The 19,064-nt window shown below is 40.7% G+C and overlaps 1 protein-coding gene across 6 annotated transcripts in view; it reads left to right on the forward strand.

The window, feature by feature from the left end:
• LYPD6B (LY6/PLAUR domain containing 6B) overlaps window positions 1–19,064 on the forward strand; it is a 166,075-nt gene that overhangs the window by 73,400 nt on the left and 73,611 nt on the right. The window contains exon 3 of one of the 6 annotated variants that reach the window (XM_084893058.1): window positions 11,883–11,992. The exons of the other annotated variants lie outside the window; for them this stretch is intronic. The gene's annotated coding sequence lies outside the window, so the exon portion shown is untranslated. The remainder of the gene's footprint in view (window positions 1–11,882; window positions 11,993–19,064) is intronic. 6 annotated transcript variants of the gene reach the window in all.

The following is a 19,064-nucleotide window of genomic DNA, read 5'->3' on the forward strand; positions in this document are numbered from 1 at the left end:
TATCACGTCTCTCGATGTGGAATCCTTTTTATTTGTTCTGCTCACTGTGTAATGTGTTTTTTGCATCTTTGGATTGGTGTTATTCATTAGCTCGAGAAAAACTTGGGCCACTATGTCTCGATGTGGAATCCTTTTTATTTGTTCTGCTCACAAATAAAAATTTGTATCTCGATGTGGAATCCTTTTTATTTGTTCTGCTCACTGTGTAATGTGTTTTTTGCATCTTTGGATTGGTGTTATTCATTAGCTCGAGAAAAACTTGGGCCACTATGTCCTTATACTGTTTCTCCTCTTGTCTCAAATATCTCTATGACTTACATTGGACTTATGTTCAACTTTCTTATTCTCTGCTTTGTGCTTTTAAATATACATTAATGTTTTTGACTTTATCTCTGCTGCATTCTGATCAGCTTTTTTCAGACTTCTTATCAGGTGAATGATTCTATCTTCCACTGTGTCAATCTGACCTAACCTAGCCTTTGAGTTCTTAATCTCAGTGATTTCATGTTGTTTTTTCTAAAAATCCTCTTAGGCTAATTTGTAAATCTTTTTAGTTATTTTAAAAGTCTCCATTTTCTTTATATTTTATTACAGGAAATATTTCATATACAATATTCTGTATCTGAGAATGTTAAATATTTGATAGTTGAGGGTACACCTATCTATTGTTTATTGTTTCTGGCAATTCTCATTTATACTGCTTTGTTTCTTTGTGTTTTAAAGATTTTTTTTTTTAGTTTATACTTGATTAAATTTAATTTAAAGCAATATTAAGGGCTTTCATTGATAGCTGTGTCCTGGAGCTTGGAGCTACATTAGCAACCTGACCTAGGGCCACATTAGCAGCGTTCAGGGTTCTCTGTATTTTTGTCGCATCAGCCTCAGGTTCACCTTCCGCACCAGGTGAGGGATCTGGTGCCGGTCTGAGCAGCATCTGCTTCCAAGGCAACCTGACTTGTGCATATTCTAGCCACTTACACTTTTCATTTTATCGTACATTTCTTCCCTTCCCCTCCCTTTCCTCCATTTCTTCCTCTCCCTTCTCCACTTCTCCCTTCTCTTCCTTCTTTCTCTCCCTCTCTGTTTATATACTTCTTTGAAATATTTTTTGTTCAAAATGCATTCTAGAGTTTGTTTGTTCTATTACTTAGGATGCTGTTATGGTGCAGCAAGAAGGCCTCTCAGAATGTGTGCTGGAAGCGGCAAATGTGACTGACACCTTTAGAGGATGCCCCAGTTCCTTGTCTCCCCTCAGGCACAGTTAGGTACACCTAATTTGTGCCTGTGTGTAGGCTGAGTTTGGAAGTATTTTTGGCTCATGGGTAGAATGGTGCCCTAATCACCCATCATTTCACATATTTCCTCATGGTCTTTTTACTGATTACCCTGTTCAGAGGAGTATCTTCAAAATACAATACAGCATAGGCTAATCGCTCTTTTCAAAAAAAAAAAAAACACAATTTGACCCTACATTTGGGTATTTAATTCCTTTAAAATATACATTTTCAACAAACATATGTCATTTAACTGATTTCTTAACTTAAAAGAAAAAAACACATAACCTATTATTCAAATGACTTTTTTATACTTGGATATGATATTGCCATTCCTTGCTTCTAGAAAGTCAGGTTTGTGTCTTATTTTCCTTTTTTAATACAACTACCGTGTGATATACTTTTCTGGAACTGAAAATCCATCATTTTTTGACTCCAGAGGGTTTGACAGGGATTTGCATATGGCATTTAGGGATGTGCCTTCAGATAGCATTTGAAATCTCCTGATAGGCCAGTCTTAAGTAGTAGAGCAGGTCATTTGGATCACGTTATAGATCCAAATCATGGATTTCAGGGATATTTTCTGAAAACGGATCCCTTGTCCTAGTTCTGGTCATTGGTACCACACCTTTCCCATCACCGATGAGCAGCTGCTGCAGTTACAGGAGAGAGACCCTCAAGGACGGAAAGTGAAGACAGAGCTGGGTTTTACTTGGTGTTTATCAAGGCTGTCTTCAGTGTGGCTGCCTCATCTGGATGGAGGCTGTTGAAAACAACGTGTAAGGTTCTCAGAGCTCTCGATGAATAGTGGCAAGAGGGTCTTTGTACATGAAACATTTCCTAAATTTTCTCTTTTCAAAAATAACCTTTCAAAACAAGCCAGAACTTCTTAGGCAATTACAGAGCCATTTGTATTAAGAAAATGGAAGCAGGATGTATTGTAGATGGTTATGTATATGTTCGCGGCCCAGATGCTTATGGATGTGTTCATGAAGAACACACCGCCTTGCCTTTTATGCTCTTTTGAGAGACCTCTCTATTTCAAATCCTGCCTACTGTTCCCATCCCCTTGATTGCACATCAGTAGACAATCTGATGAAAATGAGGCAGGCCACCTGCCTTAACCTCACAGATGAGAGAAATGGAGAACTCACCTGGGAAATCTCAACTCTTTTCTGATGCAAAATGATGAATAATTCCTGATTGGGTGAGATGTAATGCTGAGGGGGTGAATAGCAAAGGGCATATGGGATTTTGGGGTCCATTGAATGCTTCCTAGTACTCAGCATATAGGAAATACCCTTCATACACAAGAAGGACCAGTACTGGTTATCTGATGGGGACGTGCAAGGCAAGTGTCAAAAGGGTCCTGAAAAAGCCACCTCTAAGATACTAATAAGAGAAGAAAAAAGATCTAAGTGTCATAGCATGTGAGATTGCTTAGAGCATGAATGATTTTCCAAACTTGAGAATATACAAAATATATATTGCAGCATATTTCTTGGAAGTGGGACTTGAAGAAATGTGGACAAGTGTTAGGCCTGGCTGCTCTCTGCATATATTTCCTACTTTTAGGGCCCTGGTCTGCAAACGATGTGAAAACCTTCTCTTTGAGAAGGATATAATTAACTCCTTCATATGGAGGTATAGATTATTAATAAGCTTCACGGATGTCCTCCTCCTGTTTTTTAACTGGAGATAATCTTTCATTCAAGGCAATGCAGCTCCAGTTTATGGGTGTTGGTATATACCTTTTTAAGGGGTGGGGGATGCTAAGTATTCTTTAGAATCACAAGGCTTTTCTTGTCATGAGGGGCAGCACCCACAGCTGCTGGTGCTCATAAGGAAATAGACATGATTCATAGTGGACTTGATCGAGATTTCTTGATGGGGCTTTGTATCACCAGAGCAGAGACCTACCAGAGCTCATCTTTGCATCCTTCGTTTCTAACTCAATGCCTGGTGCAAGGTAGGAGCTCTATGAATATTGACTATTGAATGGATGTGAGCACAGGACCTGCTAATGGGCTGAGGGTATCTGGGAAGGAGGAAGAGAGGCACATAGACAGGCAGCCAACACAAAAGGCTGAACAACATTGTCTCACTCTTTCTCTTGCCATGGTCCCAGTCCTTCTTAATACTGTCTTGTGTGTGTGTGTATGTGTGTGTGTGTGTGTGTGTGTGGTGTGTGAAAATGGCCTTTTTCTTTCTTTCTACTTCCCTAGACTTCTGCTTCTGCTCCATCCCAGGCCCTGACCTTTAGTCCAGGAGCCTGGGTGCAGTTGGCCTTGTGTTCAAGTATAGTGATGGCATCCCCCTCTTCCCTGCATGCCCTTGAGAGGCCTACTGGGCCAGGTGTCCTAACTGCAGCTCTTCTCCCTTCACATCTCAGGACAAGCCTTGCCTTCCCTTGCTTTAGATTCATCTAAAGACATAGCCAGGAGTTTTGTGCCACTCATGAAACTCTCGCTGAAGACATAGTTTGTGCCATTCTGTTGATCAGTTCTCCAGTCCCTGCAACAGAAGTGGCAAATGTCCAAGCTCTGGCTGCTGTGGCTCCATTGGTTGGGCATCATCCCGGTCACAAATTCGATTGCTGGTCAGGCACATACGCAGGTTGTAGGTTCGATCCCCGGTCAGGGTGCATACAGGAGGCAGCCAATCTATGTTTCTCTCTCACATGGGTATTTCTCATCCTCTCTCTCTAAAATCTATTTTAAAAAAACAAACAAAAACCCAAACATGTGCTGAAGTGAGAATGGCCAATTTCCAGATGTATTGCATTGATATTGTTCTACGGGGAAAGAAAAAAAAAACAACAACTTTTAAATGGCTTTTGAAGGGGAAGAACAGGGGGGAAAGTCAACTACGTTAATTTGAACATAGAGTTTGGCTCCTGTTCTGTAGCTACTTTGTAACGAGTCTTTATTTAGGCACGCGTCCATGGAGTGATTAATCCAGGAGAGACAAAAGGTAGCCATCCATTTTAGGGACCTGGAAAATTCTGTTTTACACCTGGAGGGGAAGTTCATGGTGCTTATTTATTTTTTTTTTTTTAAAAGGTTTTTGGGTCTGAAAGAGGAAGGTAGGCCTAGTCCCATTGAATTGCAGCCAGGCCGGATTAGTGATTCTCCATGACTGGGGAGGGGAGCGGTGACACTATTCCTGCTGCTTCTGAAAATCTGTATCTGCTCCACCTACATCCCACCAGATCTTTCCAGCTGGGGACAGGAGGACACGGTCTGACGTCTGCGCCTTCCTTGTACCTGTTTGTGCCTGGGAAAGGCTATTGTGCCTAAGGACCTCTAAAAGACTTGTCCCCTGCCTAAAACCTCCTACTTACTGGAAAAGCCTTTTATCCCAAATGTCTACAACACCAGCCGTAATGATACCTTCCCGTGTTCATTTGCTTAGATGTGCCGCACCTCTGCCTGCCGTTGGCAGCCCTCCTGGACGAGGCTGCTTCTGTTAATCGCATGGCTGTTGAGTGTATTATGTTCACAAGTGGATGGAGAGAAGATATTTTTATTGAACTACAAATCCTCACCGCACGAGCTACTCATGCTTAGCAGAAATGTATTAAACGGTTGTGATCTGGAGTTGCATTAATCTCAGGGATTATGCTGTTCGCACACTGGTTAGATACTGTGGTTTCTGGATCCTCCCCTAATCATATTGACGTTTTACGAAAGACCTTTGGACACAAAGCTGTATCTTAGAATGTTTCCAGAATAAGATAGTTATTGACCTTCACTGGCGATTGTGCATTCATTTCCACTCACGTGGTTTTGCATTGCAGCTTTCTTAACGCTGTCAGCAGAAGCCCCTTCACTTAGCTCTCCATCCTAATCTTCTGTTCTGTTCACTGCAGATAAGCAGCAATTTCTTATTCAGTTTTATTTTCCTGTGGGTTACCGGTGGGTCTAAATAATCCCCTTAGTGTGCTGACTGGACCAGCTGAGAAGAGATGAAAAAGGGAGAGAATAAAAAGAGTGAAAAAGTATAAGAAGTATAAAGGAAACGGAAAGAAGAGAGAAGCATGTTGGGAAGGTGATAGAGGCCACTCACGCCTTCAGGGCCGCAAGCCTCCTGCATGACAGTGTATAAGCCAAGAGTTAGAAAGGACGTGTGTGGGCCTGGGTGGGCAGTCGGCCACTTCTCTCCTCCCCATCGGATGGTGAATGGATGGGAGAGTTGTCAGGGCTCTGGGCAACCCTGAAGCTGAGGTCAGTCTCCTACGGCAGTGGTCAGCAAACCTTGGCTCGCATGCTGCATGTGGCTCTTTGGCCCCTTGAGTGTGGCTCTTCCACAAAATACCCCGTACGGGCGTGCACGTACAGTGGAATTGAAACTTCGTGGCCCATGCGCAGAAGTCGGTTTTCGGCTCTCAAAATAAATTTCATTTTTAAAAATATATATTTTATTGATTTTTTTACAGAGAGGAAGGGAGAAGGATAGAGAGTTAGAAACATCGATCAGCTGCCTCCTGCACATCTCCTACTGGGAACATGCCTGCAACCAAGGTACGTGCCCTTGACCGGAACCCAGGACCCTTTAGTCTCAGGCCAACGCTCTGTCCACTGAGCCAAAGAAATTTCAATCATTGTACTGTTGATATTGGGCTCTGTTGACTAAAGAGTTTGCCGACCACTGTCCTATGGGATTTGAAGAGGCTCACAGAAAATTCTCTAGCAGAGGGCAAAGGCACCTGACCAGCAAAGTCTGTAGGAATAAAGAAGAGGACAAATAAGAGCTAAAAACAGAGTGATAGGTCAGAAAGAATTGATGGTGAAAATACTTCTTTCAAAGAGAGATACATCTCAGAAAAGTCCACAGAGCCAGAGACTGGAAGAGTAGACATATTTCGTTTTAGTCTCATCTTTGAGCTTTAAAAAATGGGGAAACCAAGACCAAGTGAGGGAAAGTGGTGTGCCCAATGCTATATAGTTAGTGGCTGATCAAAGCTGGCATCGTGGGTCCTTCCCATACATTAATGTTGCCTTTTTTAGAATCGGAATCAAAGGCAAGTCAGAGCTGTGTTGCATAGAATAACATAAAATGGAGCAGACAAGGGTTTGACTCATTACACCAAAAGAAGAGCATACCTATAATGGAGTTCATCTTTCTGCAGTCTTGAAAACTCATCTTTTCTAAGGCTGAGCCAGATTTCTTGTGTGCAGCAAATAGAAGCATTCTAGATGGAGAGAAGGCTGCCTGCTACAGACTCATACTCAAAAGGCTGCTGTAGAGATGGGTCTATCTTCCATGTATCATGATTTGATTTCCACTGGGCAATAGGACAGGACCTTAGAAAAGGCATATGGGTTAATAACCAATAGAACATGATTCCATGGATTTTTTTTTTTTCTCCAGAGAAGGTGTCGGGTGTAGCTCAAATTTCTCCATCTGTGGCAGCTCCAGTAGGTACCAGGCAAAGGCCCCACATTCTGGCAGCCTCATCTCTCCCCCCCTCCCCCCACTCCTGCAGATAGATATGAAATCATTGGCAGCTACACAACAAGAAGGAGAAGGGCTCTTTTAGAGCTATTTAGTGAGGAGAGTAACTGATGATGACGAGGACACCTTATTTCCATCTTACAGATGTATAGTAGTCCAGTTTGTTAACTGCCCTGGGTCCTGCCCCATTCAATCAGCCTTCAGCTCTCAGCAGCTTGTTGAAAGACTTGATAGGCTCTGCTTCTTTGCTCCTTGGCAGGCAGTTTCATAGAACACTTTGGTTGCAAATGTCAAGACAGAATTCTGAGACATAGAATTAAGGTTTGTTCAAAGTCTCTTAGCTTATGTGGCCTGATGCTTTTATTTAATTTGCCCATTCTTAATTTTTTTTTTTTTTTTTTTTTAGAGTATGTTCCCTTGTACAGAGCCAAGAGCAGTGATGAATCAGACACTTTGTTGCTTCTTTTTTTTTTTTTTTTAAATATATTTTATTGATTTTTTACAGAGAGGAAGGGAGGGAGATAGAAAGCTAGAAACGTTGATGAGAGAGAAACATCGACCAGTTGCCTCTTGCACACCCCCTACTGGGGATGTGCCCGCAACCAAGGTACATGCCCTTGACCGGAATCGAACCTGGGACCTTTCAGTCCACAGACCGACGCTCTACCACTGAGCTAAACCGGTTTTGGCACTTTGTTGCTTCTTTAGTTGTATTTTATGGTTCTTGTTTTACTGGGTTCTAGATCTCCTGTGATTTAAGTGACTCACGGCCTCTCATGTCTTCACCTACCTGGATTGTTTTCCTTTAGCTAAACTTAAGATTTAATAGGTCTTACAGATGCATATTCAGGAAGGTTAATGTTTTTGGCCACAGAGATTCTGAAGTGTGAAGTAGCCTGGGTGTCCTGGGGCAGCATGGTCAGGTTAATGAGGCTCTTGAGTGTGCAGTGTTGTTGCTGGTCTCTGGTCTGAATACCTCTCTCCTACCCCCCACTCTTAACTTTAGCTGCTGGAAAGTCAGTCAGTAGAGCCAGTGTAAATCTGTTTTATTTCAAGGGTGTACCCAGATATTCTGCTTGATCAGGGAACATTTTGGGGAACCATGCAGAGTAGGCAGGTCCCAAGAATGTCAGAGCCCCTGAGTCAGAATGCATTCCGTTGTTGGGCCCTGTGGTATAGTTCTAGATGTATCGCTGCACAATGAACAGAACTGGAGGTATTTGCTCCAATCAACTATGACTTTTTTTTTGGGTAAGGATGCATGGATGGAAAGTGAGTGAGTTATTAGAGTAAAATAGAAAAACACACACATTAATCCAGCAAATATTTATTAAATGCCTATTTGGTGCAGATGTTGAAAATATAGTAATGAGCAAAGCACAGCCTCTGATCTCTAGGGCATATGTTAATTATATTGAAGGAAGAGGGAAAACAAATGAACAAATATGTTTCTGTAGTGATAAGAAACAAAGGAAGGAAGGAAGAAAGAAAGGAAGGAAGGAAGGAAGGGAGGAAGGATGGAAGAAAAGAAAGAAGGGAGGGAGGGAGAAAGGAAAAAAGGAAGGAAGGAAGGAAGGAAGAAAGGAAAGAAGGAAGGAAGGAAGGAAGGAAGAAAGAAAGGGATAGGAGAAAGGACAGACCAAAGAACACAATTATAAAAGAACCAAAGAAAAGCAAGCAAGCAAAAGAGGGGGCTAAGGAAAGCTGAGGCCTATTTTAGAGAAGTGTCATGAGGAAAGGCCTTTCTGACCAGAAGACTTTTGGGTAGACAGCTGAAGAAAGGGTGGGGAGGAGGAGGCCATGTGGATGTCAGCTGGAGAAAGATCTCAGCAGAGGTACCTTGAGGATCGAGTCCACTCCTCCCTGCATGCTCCCCTGAAAGGCACACCTTGCTGATTCTGATTTATAAGCTGAATATGATTGTTTTTACCATAGGGGTTTTGAAGTAGTTATTATTAAGTGAAAATTATGCATACAATGTCTTTTATTAAAGCAGTTGTTGTTGTTATTAAGCATCAACTTCATCATATTTCTACTGCAGGGAATTCTGGTGTTTTTTTTTTTTTTTTTTTTTTTTTTTTTCCAGAAAGCCACAGAAAAGACTCTAATCCACCAAACTCATTCTTGCTTCTAAGATATTTGTAGGCATATAACACTATTCCTTAGGGGATGGGAATGCTACATAAATGTAGAATTGTTTTACTGCCCCTGCAATTCAGATCGCTAGAGTGTTCTTCTGAAATAAAAGCCGGTTTGCTTGGGGATAGATTCAAATCAATGATATAACTTGAAATGTTGCCAGCAACCCCATTCTCTCACAGTGCATGATGTGGTGGAGGGAAATGTAGGTATAGGAGGAGGCAGAGGAATGCACTGGCTTTGAATTAGCCAAATCTGGAAGTAAGCCAAGATCCATCAAGAAATCATGTCGTTAATCTGTGTTGTCAGTCACTGTCTACCAGTCCAGAGCTCTGGGTCAAGGTCTTTGGGTTTGGCATGCTGGAATAAGCAGGAGTGAAGCAGACAAGGTTAAGACTGTGCTAAATTAATAAGAAGATGCCTTAATATTTTAAAACCAAAGTTATTTTGGAATCTTGGAAAACATTCATGGCAAGGATCAACTCTTCAAAGCAGATTACTTCTAGTTATGTCTGATTTTCATAGAGTCCCTTATAATACCCCATTGTAAGCTTTATTTTATAAAATCTGAGGATTCCTTTAGGTTAAAATGATATTGTTTAGGAAGTTTTGTGTGCATATGTATGAATGAATAAATAAATATGTATTTTTCCCAGCTACTTCTAAGAAAGTTTGAAATTTTACAGAAAGAACCAGAAACATCAAAAATCAAATGAGAGATAATTTACCAAAACCCACAAATGATATATAGGGTGTCCCACTAAAAATTTAGACACACTCTGAACGATTACAAAGTCAGTGTTACGAACATACAGTTCATTTTCAAAATTTAAAAAGAATCTACAGAAATGAGTAATTTTTTTCCCAATGCCTGTTTTCAAACTAATGACTGTTCTGGTCCAGGCAGTGCTGATAACACAAAGCAATGGAATCACAAACATCAAGAGTCATTTGGTTTGGTATTTGTGTGTCCTCAATTCATCAAGTGTTGCAAGTTTTATACTGTAAACTTTACCTTTTATGAACCCCCCATAAAAAAGCATAGTGGATAAAATTTTCTTTGTTCAAAGCTCAGTCTGGCTTCACCCATTGTTTCAAATCAGTGAAACCTGAAAAGGAGAGAAAATTGAGTTATCACCCTATGTCTCTCCCTCCCCTTACCAACATGTATACACACTTTGAATAATTATAACAACAGTGTTTGTACTTCAACTGCATTTTCAAACTTCCAATAGCATTTTAGGATGAATTTCCTTTGTTCAAAGCTTGGCTGAAAAGAAACATCACTTGAGCTATCAGCTGTTAAAGAGTGTACGCATGTTTTTGTTATCCAATGGTTGGCAAACTCATTAGTTAACGGAGCCAAATATCAACAGTACAATGATTGAAATTTCTTTTGAGAGCCAAATTTTTTTAATTTAACTTCTTCTAATGCCACTTCAAAATAGACTCGCCCAGGCTGTGGTATTCTGTGGAAGAGCCACACTCAAGGGGCCAAAGAGCCCCATGTGGCACAAGAGCTGCAGTTTGCCAACCATGGCTATACCTGTATTATTTTTAGGGGAATCCTTGATTCTCCCTGCCATTGCCCACCACCTTCCTTCCCTCCTGCCATCGCCCACCATCTGCCCACGCTGGGTGAGATACTCTTCTGAGTGCTCAGGATACCCTGTGCATCTCAGTCATAGTATTGGCCACCTGTAAATTCAAAATCTGTCCAGGGTTTTCTGGAAAGCTGAGTTCAGAATCACCAGCACTTTGTATGGTGCCTCACATGTAATAGGGTCTCCATCTGTGTTTATTAAATACATGAATGAATGAATGCGTTTAAGATTTACATCTGGTTCTGAACTTTCTGTTAACCAAGCACGAAGAAAAATACATTGATTACACCATTTTCATATGCATATAAGATTAAACGGTATTACTTCAGATCCATGTTTCTCTTGGTGTTAACTTCTTAAAAGCATCTGATGAAACATAATATCAAGACAGTGAGTTTTAAGAAATGTTATTTGCAATACTTCATGAGCTACTCTTACCTGGACTAAATGAAAGAATGTGCTTTTCATGGCATCGTGGCTGCAGGCAACTCCAGCTCCTGGAGGGTCTGGGTCTGCGTCAGCATCTCAGCGGGTTCTCTGCTAGAACTTCACCTTCCCAGGTGGCAATGGGCCCATGAGACAGCACATCTATGCCAGTGGATTTTATTTTCATGATTGCAGCTAATAGATACAGTACTGAAAGATTTTATTGTGCTCGCAGGCTGAGGCATTAATTGAAGAGTGTGAATTAGTGGAAAACATCTAAAAGAAAACAAATTGTGAGGATGCTGCAGTCAGTTTACTAGTAGGATTCCAGCATGCCCTACTAGGTGTGGGTCTTCCACATTCTGCAGAAAAATTTGTCCTTGCTGACACATGAAGACTTTATGAAAAAAGAATTATTCCTGGAAAGAAGTGTAGATTTAAGAATACAGGCAAGAATAAGCTAGTGGATATCTGCTTAATTAAAAGGTCTTTGAACCAGCTTCTTCTGTGGAGAGGGAACAGTGCTATCAAATACAAGGATGTAGTTGTTGAAGGAAAGAAGATTCACCTTTTTTTTTTTTTTTTTCTATGTGTTTAGGAGCTAAGAGACAGAGAACAATGAAAAATCCCTTGATACACAGCAAGAATAATGATTGTTTTTAAATGTGTTTAAATGACATATTTTCTTTTAAGTTGGGTAATCAAATAGTAGAGAAAGGCTTATCATTAGTTGAGTGGTTACTCAAGCACCTAGACCCAAGCTCAGCTTAGCAGGTGCTCAATGAATATTTGTGTGTGTAAGACTGAGACAATCATTATAATTCTTTAAACATGCCATGCTTAATTTAGTCAACTTTCTGTCCATCGATATTTAGATTGTTTTCAGTTTGTTTCACAAACAATACTTATAGATACTACAATAAGTCCTTATACATTCATCTTTGCACTTCATAAATATATTTATGTTATTTAATTATGATAGATTCCCAGAAGTGGAATTGATGGGACAAAGGAATACATGTTTTAGATTTTGATGCAGCCTTTCTGCGGGTGTTTTGGCACATCTATCAGTGACACTACCTCAAAGAGCAGGTAAGATGATTTGTTTCATTGCAACCTGGCTGACTTTGGAGTTATCAGAGCTTTTCACTCTTTAGAGTATCATTAAATTCCAAAATTTGGAAGGCTGAATGCTTTCTTTGGTTTCTATTATCCTGCTTAGAAACAAAAACTATATAGTATATTCTTTTCTCCTGGGTTGAGAGAGTATGTGATATTATTCAATGAAATTAGTTCTTTCTTAAACCCCAAGTTACGTTCTCTTTGCTGCACCTCTGTTTGAATACATGGAGTCTCTCTTGTCATTGCTAACTGTGTACCGAGGGAAGAAAAAGCTAAGTCTAGACTTAGTTGTACTTCATTGGCAAGTGGGTTCTGACCACTTGCTGGGAAACTGGGGCTGCCTTTTCTAAACCACATTTAACCACTGTGGGAATGACCTTCTGGGGGAGCTTCTGCACGGTCTCTTGTTCCAGGCTCAGCAGCCAATGCGAGCAGACCAGACTCCATAGCGCATTCATGTTGGCTGTTGAGGATGCAGAGAAGAAGCTACTGACCTTGATCCTTGCTCCATAAGCAGGTGTGGATGAGGAAATCCCCGTGTGACCAACAGATCTTTCTACCTCATAAATCCCGTAAAGGTCATTGACTTATTTCTGGCCTTTTGCATGGGTTTTCAGCAGAGGATTTAAAAAACTCATGGAAGCATGTGCTCAACATTCTCCAAAACGATGTTTGCAGCAGTACCATGCCTTCTGAATAGGTTCTCTCCTCTCTCCTTCAAACCCGTGCATTTCCCTTTTTGCTTTGGCTACCAGGAAGTGTAGAGGCAAGTGTAAATCTTAAGAACGCTTTCATTCATTTATACAGTAAACGTACAAGGAGCCCTTATTCCATGTCAAGCACTGTGAAAAGTGATGGTTTTGAGCTGGTGATTTTGAGCACAAAGACACGGTGTCAGCCTTCAGCAAAGTGGTTCGAGCTCCAGCTCTGGAAGGAACGGGTTCTGGCCCCTCGCTTTGGATGCTTGCCCTGGAGGGGGGAGAGCGGCCTTTCCCATGGAACATAACCCGTCCCCACTAAACTTATTAGCACTAGAAAGGACGCGGCTCATTTTCCTCCCGGGTGTAGACAAAGGCTGCTGTTGTCCCAGGTGAAGGGCCTTCGGTGACTTGATTAGCAGGCAGCCTGGCCTGCCCTGATTTTCAGATGGAGACCATCAGATATAATCTGCCGCCTCATTAGGTTGACACTGTTCCTGCCCCCTCTTGTAATAATGTCACTGGAGCACATAATAATCGCAGGTAAATGCTGTAAGTGTACTCTGCCAAGGTAACCCAGGGTCAGTGGTGACAGATGCTCGAAAAAGCAATTGTTTCCTAATTCTCTGCTGTGTTTAAAATATAACAGGCAAAGAGGTATAGTAATTGGGTAGGTTTAAATATTAGAGCAGAATTTTCCGCAACTGAACTATTTTTATTATCTGATTCGAACTTGCAGTATTTCAGTGAAGAGGACAATGCAATATATAGGATGATTGCCATAGTCTTATAGGAGAGAGCTTAATAATTCTAGAGACGAGGAGGTTAGAGTAGGGCCCTTAAGTGTTTGAAGATATATAAGATGGACAGTATTTATGCACTCTTCTCTCTTTCCAGTGAAAACTTTTATGTAAGTCATAGTGATTCAAGGAGGAGTTAGGTTAGTCTACATGAAGAACTTCCTGACTTGAGACTGGAAAAGCCCAGGGTGGGGAGTAGAGTGGGTACACACACACACACACACACACACACACACACACACACATTTTGTCTTTTAATTGTAGGCAGTTATTTTCTTTGCTGGAATTGAATTCCAGAAACAGTTTATTGGCACGATACTAGGCTGTGTGCTAATTCACAAAAGTGTATAGCGTGTCCTGAGGGACCCAGTGGATGTGCAGGGGTGGGACAGGTGTTGTAGGGTTAGTGGGTTACAAGACTGTGGTGGGAAGACAGTGGAGCGTTTGGCTTGGTGCCGTACAGCTTACACCATCTTCTCTTAGGTCAGAGCTGGAGACTAGGATGATGGATGAGCTGGTGACTTAGGCTTACCAGGATGTGGGACTCCCTTAAAGAGCCAAGTAGGGGTACCTTCAGAGCATAGCTGCATGGAAGAAGCTGGGTGGGAGGATTCTTTGATATTAGTTAGTGCCATTTCTCTGGTAGTGAGGCATAAAGAAGGTGAGTGGGAGAAGTCTAATAGACATCTGATAGGGATTGGGGTTGTCCCTCCGGGAGCTGGCAGCTGAATTCTTGACCCTCAGGGACTTAGCCAGGACTACCTGCTGGGCCTTGAGGGCCAAGGTCCCTCCCATAGGTTTAGGTCAGCAATTTTCAACCTTTTTCATCTCATGGCACACATACACTAAATACTAAAATTCTGTGGCACACCAAAAATATATTTTTTTTGGCTGAGCTGACAGAAAATAGTTATAATTTTTATTGGTCTACAAAAAATTTAGTAATTACCAACCCTTTTTGCTCCAAAGTGACTTTAAAAAGAATCAGGTTTCTATACTTATATATAAACATTTCTGGTACCAAAAATTAATCAATAAGATGCAAACTTATTATGCAACATGACCAATAAAATGTAAATCTACTAGAAGACCTATATATTTATGTTCAAGACAGGCCCTTCACACCGGAAGACTATTGTTGTGTTGACTGTTGTCATTTCTTTATTTGACATCCTAAGGGAAAAGAGATCAGTGCCCCTGATTTAATAGCCAGGTATTGCATGTTTTAAAAATTCTTGAAAATCGCTGGCTTAGATCAAGTAACTTCTTTAAACTTATCATTGCTTTTAGAACACTTCAGGAGCATTGGGTGTTTATTTCTCATACTGTCTGAAAATAAGGTTTTCCCTAACTTTTTATGATTGAATGACCAAGGAAATAAATGCTGACCTTGAACCTGTAACAAGTGAGCCTGGAGAATTTTAACAAAATCATGGTACAAGTTTTTGATCCATTCTTGAATCTGTTCTTTTTCCTTTTGCCCTATCTTTGATCATTGATTAGGCATAAAAGAGGAAAAAAAACTGCAGTTAAAAAAAAACCACAACCTGCCAAAACCGGTTTGGCTCAGTGGATAGAGCGTTGGCCTGCAGACTGGCAGGTCCCAGTTTCGATTCTGGTCAAGGGCATGTATCTTGGTTGCGGGCACATCCCCAGTGGGGCATGTGCAAGAGGCAGCTGGTCAATGTTTCTCTCTCATCGATGTTTCTAACTCTCTATCCCTCTCAATTCCTCTCTGTGTAAAATCAATAAAATATATTTAAAAAAAACAGTAAAAACGTTCCTTTAAAAAAATAAATAAAAATAAAAAACAAACAAAAAAAAACCCAACCTACAGTGTATGGCATTTGGCCAAAACATACAGGAAAACTATTGCTATTGATTTCCCATTTGCAAATTTTATTTAATTTATGTGACAAACATTTATTTAGTACCTACTGGGTGCTATCAGGTACTAGTGGATAATACCTTGCCCTCATGGGGCTTTCCTTTTAGTGCTGGGAGCAAACAAACAAGCAAGGAATATCATGTCAGGTAGCGAAAAGTGATGAAAAAATAAAATAAAGCAGTGGAAGAAGGTTTTGAGGGGCTGGAGGGTAGTAGTACTGTTTCAGATTAGCTGGTCAGGTGAGGGCTTTCTGAATAAGTCAAATTGGGGCAGAGATCTGTGTGAATCCAGGGAGTAAGCCAAGTGACTGCCTGGGGGGGCATATAGGAAGGATGCCAGGGGTTGTGAGGGATGGTGTGTAGAAGCATTCTAGGAAACAAGAGTAGCACACGGGAAGTTCCTGAGGCGGGCCCAGCTGTGCTTGGTGTGTCCTTTGGGAAGAGGATGGGGAGAGAGATCTCGGAGGTGGCCAGAACTCATGGAGTCGGTTTGCCATCAGAGGAAGCAGTCTTCCATTTGTTGGCAGTGTTTCTGCCTTGCAGTTTTCTGACTGAGAACTTTATGTGTCCCAGTCAGGTGCAGAGCCTCTTAAAAACCTTGTTGAACGTGTTTGCTGGTTTAATTGCCCAGACATGTCAGCCCTGACAGTTCATCAATAAAAGGATTTAAAGGGAATGCACAAAGGAATTTGGAATTTCTGTAGTTTATTAGCTTCTCACTAGAGACTTCATTTTATTTTTTGGTGTTGCATTTTAAATGAATAAGCAATGTTGCGTATTTATTGTTTGAATAGTAGTAATAATGAACAAGGTAAAATGCAGATATATTACAAAATATATTTTTAAAAGTTAGTCTTCTCAGAAGCAAATACTGTTAACAGATTCGTGGTATGATTCTAAAATGTAAATACCTCTTCTTTCTTTATAAAAAAACAATGATTCTGCACCCTAGCCAGTTTGGCTCTGTGCATAGAGAGCGTTGATCTGTGGACTAAATGGTCGGGGTTTTGATTCTGTGTGCAGGAGGCAACCAATTGATATATCTCTGTCACATTGATGTTTCTCTTTCTCAGTGTCTTCCCCTACCTCCCACTAGCTCTAAAAACCAATGGAAAAATATCCTCTGGTGAGGATTAACAACAACAAAATAATAATAATAATAATAATAATAATAATAATAATAATAATAATTTTGGCTATGCACATTGTCACATTTGGCAAATCTTGGAGCTCTTCCATGTCAATACAAATGACATTGCCTCATTCTTGTTAATATTCATTACCTGAGAAGACCACAATTTAGTCATGCTCACCCTAATGGATATTAAGAGTTTTGTATCTTTTGCTATAACAACCATTACTGTGATGGAAACCCTCGTACACATTTCTTTTTGCACATTCATAAGTGTACCTATAGGAAAAATTCTTAGCAGTGAATTGGTGGGCAAGGGAAAATATGTATTTTAAGTTTGACAGATATAACCAAATTATATCAATTTAGTTTCCCATCCTGGCAACTCCATGTTCCAGTTCTTTTTTGTTTGCAGTATACACTGAGTGGCCAGATTATTATGATCTCTGAATGCACTGGCCACTCAGTGTGTGTGTGTGTATATGAGGCCCGGTGCATGAATTCATGCATGGGTGGGATCCGGCCAGCCTGGCCATGGGGAGGGGACATGGGTGGTTGGCTGGTCTGCCTGCTGGTCGAACTCCTGATGGAGGGGACAATTTGCATATTAGCCTTTTATTATATAGGATATACACTGAGTGGCCAGATTATTATGTGTTCAGAGATCATAATAATCTGGCCATTCAATGTAAGTAAAACATGATATGTCCTTGTAGTTTACTATGCATTTCTCTTAGTATGAAGTTGAATTCATAGATAAACAATGTTGTACTTTTGTTGAGGAATGTTGTCTATATGAATGTGATTCTTTGAAATTTTTTGAGATTTCTTGCAAACTTGGGGCCCTCATAATTTTATAAATGTTCCTGGAGCTTAAAAAGATGTGTTTTATTCACCGGGAGTAGGGTTTAAATTACTGGTATATTTGAAAATACTTCTGCTATGTTATTTGTACTCATTAAATACAACCTTTTTCTTTTGCTATTTTTAAAAATAATGTCTGCCTTCGGTTGGGTTAATTAGGTTTTTCCTTGTTCTTTCCTATCCCCTACCTCCCCGGAAGCTGAGTTTGTTTCCTAGGGCTGCTGGGATAAAGCACCATCAATGGGGTGGCTCACAACAACAGGAATTTATTGTCTCAGTTGTGGCAGCTAAAAGCCTGGAATCAAGGTATCAGCAAGGCTGTGCTCCCTCCCAAACCTGCACGGAATCCTTCCTTGCACCTCAGTTCCTGCTGGTTGCTGGCAGTTCTTGGTGCTCCTTAGTTTGCAGCTGCTCCACTCCCACCCCTGCCTTTGTGTTCACAGGATGCTCTCTGTGTGATTTCTGCTCTTAGCTTTATTATTCCCTTCCTCCTCCTGCTTTGGGTTTACATTACTCTTCTTTTCCTAACACCTTGAGATGGGAGCTTAGAATATTTATTTGAGACATTTCTTCCTTTCTAATGTTGGCATTCAGTGATATAAATTTCGCTCAGGACTGCTTTAACTGGGTTCTACATATTTTGATATATTGTATTTTCACTTTCATTCAGTTAAATATAGTTTTAAATTTCTTTTAACACATTGTTTTTGACCCGTAGATTATTTAGAAGTGTGTGGCTTAGTTTCCAAGTGTTTGGAGAATGTCCTGTTATCTTTCTGTTATTGATTTCTGGTTTCATTCATTGCAGTTGGAGAATATACTGTGGTTGATATAAATTCTTATACATTTATATACAACGTGGAGCTTGTTTTATAGACCACGACATGATCTCTCTTGGTCTGTGCTCCACGAGCAATCGAAAAGGTTGTGTGTTCTGCTATTTTGGGGTGGAGTGTTCTATAAATGTCTATTAGATTCTGCTGGTTGATGGTATTGTTCTTTATATTCTTCTATATTCTTGCAGACATTCTGTCTAGTTGTTCTATAAATTGTTGAGAGAAGGTCAACATATTTTTTAAAGTTCTCTCCAGAATACATCCTTCCTCCTTGAGGACTAAAATGTTCTCTGGATTCACAAGGAGCAATTCCATGGTCCATCTAATAGACCACGGTGGTTACATGATTACCCTCCTCCTCCCTGACATCCTTGACTCTTGAAAGCAGACTACTCATTTCAGTTGCTGGAGACAAGTTCAGTGAATTAATCGCCACTGGAGGGAGAGAAAATGGTAGTGTGGTTTGAAATTCCCACACCTGTACCATTGTTAGAGTTAATCGATTTGCAAACATTTAGGCATCGTCTGCTCTAGTTCATTTTATAGACTCAACCTGTATACTCAACCCTGCTGCATGTCAGAACCTCCTGGGGAGCTTTTACAATAATACTGATGTTTTGGCTCCCACCCAAGATCAATTAAATTAGAATCTCAGTTGGTGTGGTTCTGAGCTCCCTGGTGAGTTCATTTCCTAGTGCAGGCATAGCCCAGACAGTCACCACAAATGTTTATTAAGCACCTACAGTCTGCAGGTCTTGGCCCCATAGCACTTACTGAGGGTCTTATACCTGGACTCAGTTAATGTTTCTTAAATTGGTGGGTTGA

This window comes from Pipistrellus hanaki (genome assembly GCF_964339955.1).
Source record: "Pipistrellus hanaki genome assembly, chromosome: 8".
In the NCBI taxonomy this organism is placed as follows: Eukaryota; Metazoa; Chordata; class Mammalia; order Chiroptera; family Vespertilionidae; genus Pipistrellus; species Pipistrellus hanaki.